Source organism: Ochlerotatus camptorhynchus, unplaced genomic scaffold (assembly GCF_037179485.1).
Source record: "Ochlerotatus camptorhynchus isolate MF236.1 unplaced genomic scaffold, CSIRO-AGI_Acam_v1.1 ptg000261l, whole genome shotgun sequence".
NCBI classification, from domain to species: domain Eukaryota; kingdom Metazoa; phylum Arthropoda; class Insecta; order Diptera; family Culicidae; genus Ochlerotatus; species Ochlerotatus camptorhynchus.
Window position 1 is genome coordinate 1155623 of NW_027040751.1, and position 13241 is coordinate 1168863.

A 13241-nucleotide genomic window follows, 5' to 3' on the forward strand; every position below is an offset into this window, starting at 1 on the left:
CGTCAAGAAGCAGTGTTAGACTTTTGACAATATTTCAACGATTGGCTTCTGTTTATCAAATCTTATGGTACGTACGGAAAGGTAAATAAATTTGAAAGCCATCAGTAATAATAATATTCCGCTTGGTGCTAAACTGCGCTAGATTTAGAAATACTAAGTGCGGGTTGTGCTTAATAGGCCGGAAATGGGGCATTTAACCATATACATTTTAATTAAGCATAAAATCGAATGCGATTGAGCTGAAGGAATCGCTACATTAAATGGGTCATTACTAAATCTGGCAAATTCACTCAGAACTCTGTACAGAATTTCGATGGAATGGATCCAAAAATAACGTCCACTCTTTAGGGGACAGGGCTCCTAAAATGTGTGACAGTACGTGTAATAGGTATGAGAAAAGGCGTGACAAAGGAAGGTGTAAAAATCAGAAAACTTGTGGATGGCATATTTGAATCGCCCCTCAAGAATCTTCTTTGGGATCATATCCCATCACAAAGCTCTTTTAAGAGTTCACATAAAATGAATTTGAAATTCTCTCTAGAATTTCATTGAAATTTCCTTTAAACCAGTCTCGAAATTCTCTTCAGAACACTCCAAAAATGTCATTGCATGCATCCTGATATTCTCTTGGAATTTAATGATTCTTCCAACCTGAAGCTTTATTCCATAGGGTAAACGCTCCTATAGCTGATGTACGTTAGAAGCGTTAGGCTCCCATAGTTACTTATGGCACCAGCAACTATGGGAACCTAACATTTCTAACGTACTGCAACTATAGGAGCGTTTACCCACAGAACAGAAGTGGAAGTGTCAACGAATCAGTGTATCGAAAAGTGCGAGAACATTTGTGTTCACCAAGCGATGCTAGTGGATGCGCTTCACACGGGTTTTCTATAGACACTCCCACTAACAAAGCATGCTGCCCATATAAACTGCAGGCAAAGCTTACCTTCTAACGCCAGGAGCGCTAGTGTTGACAAACATATTATGGAGACACTTTAGGATCCGATGTTACATTTCTGTTCTATAGTTACCCTATTTATATTTATAATTCGCTTGAATTCTCTTAAAAACTCCCAACTAAAATTCGGCATTTTAGTTCACCGAATTCTTCTGACAATGGAATACTCCTTAAAATTATCAAGAAAATCATCTCGAAAGTCCGTTGGAATCGTACTCAAAATTCCCTTAAAACTCTTTTCAGAAGTCCTCTGGAACTGTACTTTCAAAATTCTATTCGCTTGCCATTCTTGCGGAATTCCCTTGGAACTCTTTTTAGAATTCACTTGAAATTGTCTTTCGAATTTCCACAGAATTCAATACGATCGAAATAGATCATTTTAGATGACCGGTTTCCAAAGTTTACCATCAAAGTTTGCTAGGGTTAACTACCCCATTCCCGGCCTATTAAGCACAACCCGAACTTAGTCTTTCTTAATTTAGCGGAGTTTAGCACCAAACGGAATGTTATTATTACAGATGACTTCCAAATTTATTTATCTTTCCATATGTACCGTTAGTTCTGATAAGGGGTCGTGAAATATTTGTTTATTGTTAAAAATGCAAAACTGCTTCTGGCGACTCAACTTGGCCTACGGATTTTCATGGACCTATTAGCCATTGAAACGCCATTGGGATTCTCTTTGGCCTATCGAACGGAAAGAAAAGTGAATTCGCGTGCGCCTTATATACACTTCAAGTGCGCCTTTTGTTTTTTAGATCTTATTTTGCGTTTTTCAACACTTCGTCTTGCAGCTATATAGATAGCATCTTACAAAACGTGTGTTTGACACGTTCATAGACATATTTGATGTGTTCTGCTCGATAGGCCCAAAACGAGCGATTATGCCGAAGTAGTGCTCTACCCTACTGTATAAGAATGATCCCATCTAAATGAACTGTAGTAAACTGAGTGGAGTAATTCAACAAATAATTTAAACTGAGTGGAAATTCTGTTCATGATCTGTGGGATAATAATGGAGCTTCTTTAAAATTTTGCGCACATCGGGAAAGCTTTGAGAACTTCAAGGCGGCTCCATCAGGTCCAGGGAAACTGCAGGATCTTTTAAGAAGTTCGAAAATAACTTCAGAGATATCCAAAGAACTTGAGGGAAGTCAAGAAAATTTCAGATATGTCCAGAGATCTACTACTCTAGAGACCTTCAGGGGAGCTCAGAGAACTGAAGGGCAATTCCAGAAGAATGTAGGAAAGTCCAAACTTACGGGAAAGTTTAAATATCTGTAAAGGTTTGCCACCAAAGTTTGCTACTGTATAAGAATGATCCCATCTAAATGTACTGTAGTAAACTGAGTGGAAGTTCTGTTTATGATCTGTGGGATAATATAGGAGCTTCTGTAAAATTTTGCGCACATCGGGAAAGCTTTGAGAACTTCAAGGCGGCTCCGCCAGCTCCAGGAAAACTGCAGGATCTTTTAAGCAGTTCTAAAATAACTTCAGGGATATCCAAAGAACTTGAAGGAAGTCAAGAAAACTTCAGATTTTTCCAGAGATCTACTAGTCTAGAGATCTTCAGGAGAGCTCAGAGAACTGAAGGCAATCCCAGAAAAATGCAGGAATTTCCAGACTTACGGGAGAGTTTAAAGATCTGTAAAGGTTAGTTTCAATAAATTGTGGACAGCACCATGAACTTCACGGAAATTTTGAGAAGCTTTAAGAAGTTTGGGGAATAACAGGGAAGTCCACAGAACTCTTGGAAAGCTTAAAAAACTTCAGACATACTTTAGGAACTTTAAAGAAGTCCAGAGATTTTCTGCGAAATTTTAAGATTTGCAGGACAGTTCCCTTTATGTCAGGACAGAACGAAGAACTTCAGAGCATCAGGGAAAATAAGAGAACCTATACAATCAGCCGTACGGAAAAAAATATTAAAAAGGAAGATTCTTGGAGCTTTGACCATTGAGCTTGATTAGTTGAGGTGCATGAGGTTTGAACAATGTTAGTTCAACTCCTTTTTTCAGTTTTTGAAGTCAGTTCAGTTCAAACATTTGTTTATCGCGAAAAAAAAATGAAACACGACTGGTTTACTAAAACTGCTTAGACTGGGCCCATCATGTTCAAACAATCAAATGCACCGAACATAAATTATGTGGTTTATAGCCTATACGATCTTTGAAGTAAACCTTAAAATTTTAGGAGCAACCCAAAAGTCCTCTGGAACAGACCCATTGCTGATATACTAGACCTAGACACTGGACTTAGCAAATGTTTGGATGACATGTTTTTTCCTTGATTTGTTTTCCGTCGATCTTGTTTTCCGTACTGAGAACCGATGCTACCGATGCCAGGGAGGCAGCTCCCACACCTGAACCCTTCCTACCCTCCGAAGGAAGGCGTGATCAGAGATTTTATGCCTCAGAACCCAGGCCTTTTGGAGTGAGAGGCAGTCACGCTTACCACTATACCACCGGCGCCGCTTTCGAACATTTTTTTTTCCTTTGGTTTGTTTTTTTCCGTCGATCTTGTTTTCCGCGCTGAGCACCAATGCTACCGACGTGCCAGGAAGGCAGCTCCCACACCTGGACCCTACCTATCGACCCATCAACTCATGAACCGGGGACCAACGGCTTTACTTCCCATCCGAAGGAAGGCGTGATCAGAGATGTTATGCCTCAGAACATCCCGGCGGCGCCGACTGGGATTGAACCCAGGCCTGCTGGGGTGAGAGGTAATCACGCTTACCACTACACCACCGGCGCCGTTAATCTTTGGAACATATCTATATATCGATTTAGGTTAGCGACTGAAAGTCAATTTTTATTTGTTATATGCGACAGTTAGAAGATACTGAGAGGTTAGCACATATCATCGGCAAGAGACGTGCGTGTGAGAAAATTTGCGAAAAAATCTAAGGGCACCGGTGGGATTCGAACCCATCTATATATATATATAAATGAATTTCTGTCTGTCTGACCCTTATAGACTCGGAAACTACTGAACCGCTCTACGTGAAAATTTGTATGCAGGGGTTTTTGGGACCGGAAAGGTTCTTATGATGGTTTGAGACATCTCCCCTTCTGTAAGGGGGGGGGGGGCTCTCATACAAATGAAACAGAAATTTCGGCATAACTCGAGAACTAGTCAAGCAAATGGAACCAAATTTGGCATGTGGAGGTATAAGGAGATGGTAATAGGGGGTAGCCCCTTAGATAAGAGGGGGCTAAGTACAATATAGTATGTTTTTTTTAATAAACGGCGCATAAACTCAAGCTAATATTGAATCGCGAGCAAGGCCGGGCACACTCAGCTAGTAATGAATATTTGTTGATTGTGACCTGTTTTGAGAAATACTATTAGGAAAGTAAATCCGTTGGTCCCCGGTCCATGAGTTGATGGATCTATAGGTAGGGTCCAGGTGTGGGAGCTGCCTCCCTGGCGTCGGTAGCATTGATATTCAGTACGGAAAACAAATCAAGGAAAAAATATGTTTGATGAATTCCTAAGATACAAATTCAATAGCATGAGCATGAGCATGATTGACCGCCCACGGTTGCTACTCTGTTATTGACATATCAGCTGTAATTACACAGAGAACCAATAGACGATGCTTGGGACTAGCAATCATCCTCGATGTGTAATAAAGACTGGTGATCTCAAACTAGGCAATACCAGCGCCGGCCGCGTCCGAACGCAGGTCAAGAAAGGAATGGGTAGGAATGTGTTGACGTGACACTCGCTTTGATGAAAGCTGAGAAATCCTCTGCACTTCCACGAGAACCTAAGATACAAATTCAATACTAAAGATTTACTGAGCACTGACATTAGATTTTAGACGAATTTCTTAAAGTTTCTTATATTGTAATAATGCTCCATATTAAGCTATTCCAGTGGAACGTAGTTGTTGTGGCATTTAAAATGCAGATGCAGAGCAATTCTCACTTGACCCCTCTCGGTTCTTGTAAGGTCATTTTGGTATTCGTTAAAACGAGCAACTGGACGTCCTCCAAACACAGTCTCGCCTTCTATCGGCACACTATTATTAGAAACGATAACAAGCTGCCCCCCATCTTTTCTTTGACTTTTTTATTACGTCCCTACTGGGATCTTACGCCGACCCTCAATTTAGTGTTCTTATAGCACCACTTCCACAGTTGTTAATCGAGAGTTGTCTAAGCCTGCACCATTTTTGCATTAGCATGTGTTGTGTGGCAAGTACAATCATTCTCTATTATGCCCAAGGAAGTTGAGCAATTTTTCAATCCCAAAAACTCCCAGACCAAACCGGGAATCGAACCCAGTTGCCTCCAGCGTGGTCTTGCTTTATAGCTGCACCTTTGCCGACTGAGCTAAGGAAGGCCCTCATCACAGGCAGTAAAACCTCAACAACCTCAACTTAGCAGTATCGATTCTGACCACCGGAGATTGTCCGCTAATCCCTCCATGCCGTGGTACTGAGCAAAGGTAGCCCCCAAAGGATAGCAACAAAAACGCCACCCTGAGCCATTCTATTCCGATAGGGTGACAAAGGAGGGCGAGGGGTGTTGATAAATAACTTCCAACCATTTTCATCCATATAGTAGTGTGCCATTATTGCTGACGGTTGATTGCTATCGCATCGCTCACCCCGTTCGTCCTCTGTCCCATTCCGTGTTGGTACATGGGCTAAAGTTGCTGCCGACTACAGGTGTGGCGGTTACACCCAACCGGTAAGTGTAAGATTCTCTTACCGTTTTGAATGATGGGCACACGCAATCTGTAACGAATTCCGGCGCATACAAAATCTGCACTGAGGTCGTCGAAAGAATGTTAAAACTATAATTAAGTCTATTTTGTGATTCAAGTTGATCCGTACCAATGCTTTATAGCTAGGAAATCCTCCTCCAAAGATTTTGTAGACAACATTGCTCACCTGCCTTGAGTGCCGCCTAACTTTGAATATTGTTCTGCCGTGAGACAGAAACAATAAACACGAACACACCATTTTTTTTTTCAGACGAATTCCAGCTCTCACTTTCGCCGCCTTGATTTGAATTTTTCTCGATTACTAATGTTTCATGAATATTTCAGTTCTGTTTTTTCGAGAGGAAATAAAAATTGAATATTTATTCGAGCTAAGCTTGCACTTGCCGCGTTACCAAGCAAACAGTGTTTCGATTTCCATGTTGCTGGTGTACTGTTCTAGCTCAGGGCTGCAAAAATCCCTTTCCGACTGCGACTTTGATGGTTTACTTTTGGAGTTTGTTCGCCTCGCGCCAGGTTTCGCGTGTGATTGGCCAAAAGGGAAAATATGGCGTTCAAGAGGTGTTAATTTCAAGGCCAATTACATTTTCTGGCCCTTGGTCCATCTCCTCCTCCGGCGGTGTAAACGGGATGAAGAAGGGAGAACCGGAGTTAATACATTTTCCGTCGGAAGTTTTTTTTTTTGCTGTTTCGGGATTTGCTTACTTTGCACGCTTCCCATTCTTCTCGAAATGGGTGTTTGCCGTTTTCCGGTAATCCACGGTGAATATTATTGAATTGAGAGCGAAGAAGTCAAAAGAGGAAACTTTTATAGATTGCTCGCTCCACGGTTACTTGATTAAGGATTTTCCGGGATATGCCTGTAGAAAGCCGGTGGATATGGTGGTGGTGGTGGTGATGACGGGCGGTCACCAGCAACTGGTGAAGTGGGTTTAATCGGATGGAATTCGATCGGTTGCATAATTCATGACTTCAATTCGAGGCCGGCGATATAATTCCCTGAATAATTTATGGAGAAACACGGAACATTTGTGTCAGGTTCTGTGGGCAGCACATGCCATTGTTGATGGTTCATTAGCTGCCTCCTTCGCTTTAATAATGGGGTGCTTGGTAAGTCACACAAATTGCGATGTTCGGCAAGCAGTTCCGGTGCGATATTCACTGAACTTTAATGTGATATTCCAATTTGAGATTCGAACTGATCCTAGAAATAATAAGTTTGCATAAAAGGAACGAACAACTTGTCTACAATACCTCATACTGTTTAATTATAACTATTACAGACAGATTTATTGAGTATGTTTTGATTCATTGATACATTGATCGATTCTCTTCATCGGCGTTCTCTTTGGATCGCCAATCGCCACGACCGTATAGGCATTTTTGGATATTTTCGACACACAGCTAGATGAAAGAAGCAACGATCTCGAATCTAATCTGATACGACTAATACGACGGGAAACGTTTTTGTACCCGAGTTATTAACGAAAAAGAAAGTCGATGAAGAAAATTGATTGAAAAGTTGCGCAAGATGCACACTAAAAAAATCTGAATTTTACTGGTGATGTAAACATCCATGCAAGCAAACATTCATGCATGTAAACTTCCTTTTCACGTAAACTAGCAGCTTGCAAGAAATGTTGCAAGCAAAGGTGGAAAGTTGCATACAATATATGGAACATTGCATGACATGTCCCATAAATTTACACGATTTATTATGTAAATTTGTATGATTTATGACGCTCCATTTATGTGCATCATAGTAACGGAAATTTACACTACTTTTTTTTAGCTGTGTGGTCACAAAATTTGCATTTTGGGACACCCGGGTCAAACCTAAAAAATCTCCCGGCTTTTAATATTCATCAACCTAATTTAAACATTTAAGAACCCCAAGAAAACATTGATTTAACGTGTGAAGAGATGTTTTCTTCTAGAAAGTTTAAAATTCTCATGGAAAAATTGCAGTAATTTATAAAAATAACAAAATTCTAGATTTTTTGAAAAAAAAATGGTTTTGAGAAATATAACAGATGTAAAATAGAGAATAGTTCTTCAAATTATATATGCACTCAATATTTCTCACAAGTGCGTTCACTTATCTTTCGTGAAATTCTCTTTTAAAATTCTACAGAAGTTTCTTGGTATACTCTTCAGAATTATCTTACCTTACCGTCCCTCAACTCAAGGATATTGAAATTCTCCTGAACAAAAGGCTGAAATACATGCCAAGTAAGTGAAAACACATGTATGTCAATAACAAGAAACTTGCACAGTTACAAGCTACGTTGGAAAAAAAATAAGTTATATAGTTAAGTTCTCAACTGTTGTAAGATGTTCCGAGTAACACAAGCATCCAGTTGTGTTCCCAAAAAGGCGCCCAATCATGCCGTTACAAGCAAAGCGATCGATAAAATCGTCAATCTATCCCTAAATTACGCCCGAACCAGAGCCAGACGAAGCAGAACAAAAAAAAAGGACAAGTTTCACAGCGAAACAGGGGACAGCCAGAGGACCTTAAAAAAAACTTTCCTCCTAGTTTACAAGGCATGATGGGTTCGGGTGCCGAAACAAGAGTCGACCATCGTAAAATCCACTTGACCTGAAATTTGAATCCGGTCGCCTGTTTGCCTACCGTGGTTCGCTTATGATTAGCTCCGGAGCCAAAGTAAGGAAATCGTTGACAAGGATACGGACGGAAAAGGATCAACTAACGGTTGGAGCTTGAAGCCATTGATTAACCCCACCCTCTTCCATTCGGTATTCAAAACCCAAACCGACGAGAACCAGGAAGCTGATAAAATTAATTAGCTCTTCCGCGACCGACTCGCCGCCGCCTTCTGACATAAAGCAAACTTTCTACAGGCATAAAATACCTTCCTGGCGCTGATTTATATCGGCAAACGGAGATCTCAAAACAAGTGAAATATTGGTATCCAATCACTTCGTAGTCGGTTCTATCTTGTAGTCGGAAAAGTTTCTGTTCCGAACTTTTGAGACACCCGACCATCATAACCGTTCGTCCGTGTATGGAAATCGATCTAAGATCAACAGATTCGCTAATTACGGACGGGGTTTCCGGTTGTCGGCCAGGACATGCTGAGGGTAATTAGGACAAACAAAAGTTTTGGTGATGAAAGGCCCCTTATTTTGGCACATTGTCACCCCCATCACCACCATATGACGCCGTCGCCGTCGTCGTCGACGGTCATCGTTTTATGGACCCCTTCAATAGGTACACTGGTTGGGTACGATGGAAAAGTTTTCAATCTGTTGCGCGTCGCCGTCGTCTCTGCTTTTATAGGCTTTCCCCGTTGTTTCCGTTCGACGTGACACATATCGGAACGGAGGGTGTCTTTCTGCGGCAGCCCGGCGTTATCGGAAGTTCATCGATTTGGTGAGATAGGGCGACGGTTGCTTGTTGTTGTGATTGGAACGGGTAGGTTCTTGGAATCGGGCCAAATTAGGCACGGGTGATTTTTTTTAGCAAGAGACGTACCAGATGGAGAAGCACACGAAGAGCAACAGATCTATTGTAAACATTTCGATGGAGTCAAGCAGAATAATGCTCGATAATTAGTGGGGAAGCGGAAGTTTGCGTCTTGACGTAATCGTTGCATGGCGAACGGTAGCTTCTTAAATACCTGTTGTAGCTCTAATATCATGATTGCTGCTTGAAAAATGCCACCAACAAATATCCTAGCATTAAATTTGGACACGATTTGAACCACTGGAACGAAAGTTGTTTGCAATGTACAGGTTCATGTGCTTTGCAGGGTGTCGACTCAATGATGTAAACCAAACCAATCAGCAAAAACGACTTGTTTAATCACCGCAATGTTTTCATCAAGTTCATGATCCGTTTCTAACCTCGATTTACTCCATGGGGAGTCATGGTCATTTTCTCACCCTTACAAGTTACTTTTCTGACTGTTTCCGGACTTAACGCAACAGGCAGAAATTCATCTAGTTCCCCTCCATCTTGCATTTGAAACACTTCTAGAGACTTTAAAAACTCTTTAAGACGAATGTTTTATAGCAAAATATGTTGCCTTTATCTCTTCTAATAAAAAAAGATATACCCAAATATAGTAAAAAATATGTATACATTCAAATTGATTTTAAACGAGTTTAAAACATAACATACATACCTCCAATTATTTTCATATTATTGAGAATAACATACACCCTTCTAAATGCCGTAAATAACTTTTTTTTATGTTTGCCCCAACTAGAGACATTAACATTTGAAAAGGGCATATTTTCAGTAGTAAAACGTCAATAACTCTTGATCGACGAAAGATATTGACATGCTTTGTACAGCAAAAATTTGCGCCTTTTGAACATCTAAAAGTTATTTGAAGACACCTTTGCTGCGAAATTTGAAATAAGAAAACTAGAGCAAAACAAATGTTTTTTTAGAGACACTCTATCTCAATTCAAGAAAATAGCTCTAAATCGGTCAATTTAAGTGATATAAAAATTATACAAATTTGCTTTAAATAAGCTCAGCTATAACTTTGCTGAAGAATATATACCTTAATTTCTTCAAACAAAAAAAAAAATAGATTTTTGATTTTAATGATAATAAGAACCACCCTAGAAGTCATTGTCATAAAAATGAGAGCCTAACTATAAGGAACAACTTTGTAGAAGAGACTTTTAGTCTAAAGATTCAATTTCAGACTCAACACATATCATTCCACCTAAATCTGCATTTTGGACCACTGTGCATTGTTGAACCCCATGAAGAGGACCGATCTTCTAGTCACCCTTATCGTTCTTTATTTTATATCCGGTATAGATCACATTATTTGTACAAAAACACGACTTCAGTGTTACTCGATTCACTCGATTTGGTCCTCTTTTATTTTCAATTCTAAAAAAGGATATGGCGGGTGAAACAAGTTACAGCTGTTTTGCCAAAAATCAGTAATGAACCCGCCAAATGCCGAAATCTCAGTAAATTGATTTTTTAACGAATTTTGGCAAACTACTTTTGCAGTGGCGTCCCGTAGCCGCACTTTGTGCACCAACTTTCAAAACCAGATTTAATGCCATATTCATACTCGAATCGGTTGAAAAATACACTTAATCTTCTAGTTTAATCGATTTCTATCCATTGTAAGCAATATTTTGATAATTGTATATGTTTTGAGAGTTGGTGCACAGGTAGATTGAGGTACACTCGCACGTATAACCATTCCATAGCACATGCTTTTTCCTATTTGAACTTTATGGAAAATGCTTTCACCTCAGAAATATTGTAAGTTACTTCCATCTCAACAGCAATCGCATAAGACGCATTTCGCGCCAAATCGAATCGAAGCTGGCAGCACCCTCTCAGATTTCAATAAAATTTTCTGGATGTGTAGACTTTGACTAAATAAGCACTTTTGCATACTCAGTTTTCCCAAAATTTATCTAGACTAACATTTGAGAAGGGCCAAACTTTTTCTGCCGATTTTTTTCAAAAAAATATTATGGAAAAATGACAACTCCAACAAAAATATGCTGTATGGATGTCTTTTAGGAAATTGTCCAAGTTATTGAAAAAAAAAATACTGGAAAAAAATTCATTTGAGACCTACACTGAAAAAAATCGATTTTTAAAATTTAAAGTCGATTTAAAAAAATGGCCATGTTTGATTTGGATGAAACTTTGCCTCAAGATAGGTAATTATGTTTACTACCAACCGTCCATACATCGCGAGATGGGCACTTTAAGGAAAAAAAAAAAAAACTTTTTCATGTCTGAACTGATTTTTTTAACGTACCATTTTTACACAAAACTAAACCAGTGAAGTTCAAAATCATCTCAGAACCCAATGAAGCTCCATTTGTGATTCAATTTTGTCTAATCAGCAACTAATCACTTGGATTAATCGAGATTTCCATATGAAAAGGGCTTATATCATTAGAAAATAATGTAATTGAAGTCGGAGACGAGCCAGCCAACGGCTGAAAGTCTCCTTAATAAAGATATAAAAAAAATATAATTGATTATATTGTCTACTACTGAAATGGACGAAAGGAACACGTTCAAAAACGCCTGTTGATGATGTCCCTCAAAGAAGCGTACATGATTTTTGTTGATAAATATAAAGATATTAATATTGGTTTCACTGTATTTACACAACTGCGACCAAAACATTGCATTTTGCTTGATTCTACTGGTATACATAATGTATGTGTTTGTACAATTCATGAAAATGTAAAATTAATGATTAACAGCTTAAGCATTATGTCACAAGATGCAATAATAGAAAAAATGCTTTGTAATATTTCTACTAGAACAACTGATTGCTTTTTCCGTGCTTGCGAAAAGTGTGATTCCAATGAACATATTGAAGAGGAACTTACTTTGCTATTAGAATCAAATGACAAACAAGATATTGTGTTTCAACAGTGGCTGAACACTGATCGTCGTAATTTGGAAACGATTATCAAGCCTGTTGATGAATTTGTTCCGTATCTCATTGATAAAATTAACAAACTTATAACTCATGACTTTATTTACAAACAACAGTCATCTTTTCTAAAAAATAAAAAAAAAACCTTAAAAGAAGGCAAATTTCTAGCAATTTGTGATTTTTCTGAAAATTATTCATTCATTATCCAAAACGCTGCTCAAGGATATCACTGGAATAATTCTCAAGCAAGAGAATTAAGAAAAACAATAAACTTGAAAATATTAGCTTCATTATCATATCAGAAGTAATGACTCACGATACAGTTGCAGTTCAGTTGTTCATCTAAAAAATGATAGATTTTATTAAACAATCGATAGATTTTTCTAAAATTACTTTTATGTCAGATGGGGCAGCATCACAATACAAAAATAAAAAAAACTTTGCTAGTCTGTGTAGATTTCAGTAAGAGCATGGATTAGAAGCAGAATGGCATTTTTTGTAACGTCTCATGGAAAAGGTCCCTGTGATGCCATTGGTGGCACTCTCAAGCGAATGGCAAAGAGAGCTCGTCTTGCTCGAGATTATGGAAACACCATAACAACTCCACGAGAATTATATAACTGGGCAGTTTAACAAACAGATAAAAATATCACAAAACTACGTTTCCAGTACATATCCACCGAACAGTACTTCGAAATGTCAGAAGAACTCGAAGAACTATATAACAGCACAAAGACAATATCTGGCACACAGAAATTCCACAGTTTTGTGCCAATAACTGATGACAAAGGAGCGGTAAAAAGGTATTCTAATTCAGAAGATGAACCAAAAATATTTAACTTGATTGGAAAAAGGAAAAAAATTGCATGTATGAAAATAGGCTTAAAACATTGAAAATATATAAATAAATGATATATGAAAAATCTTGTCTTTTTTCTCTCACATATTATCAAATTTTGCATCAGTAGTAAACAACAGAATAAGGGAATGATATTTTTTGACAAGGTATACATGTCCAAATAGTTTTATTGAACTCTGCCAATTCCAAATACGATTTGGCGAGAAATGCATCATGAGCCCTTTTCATATGAAATTCTCGATTAATCAAAGTAAAGTTAAGTACTGATTAG

At 38.7% G+C, this 13241-nt stretch overlaps 2 protein-coding genes across 7 annotated transcripts in view; both read right to left on the reverse strand.

The window, feature by feature from the left end:
* The window catches only part of Bin1 (histone deacetylase complex subunit SAP18), a 263399-nt gene extending 260738 nt beyond the window's left edge, over positions 1-2661 (reverse strand). Inside the window, exon 1 of the mRNA XM_065226812.1 lies at positions 2650-2661. The gene's annotated coding sequence lies outside the window, so the exon portion shown is untranslated. The remainder of the gene's footprint in view (positions 1-2649) is intronic.
* The window catches only part of pum (pumilio), a 375688-nt gene that overhangs the window by 237304 nt on the left and 125143 nt on the right, over positions 1-13241 (reverse strand). The gene's annotated exons all lie outside the window — the stretch shown is intronic.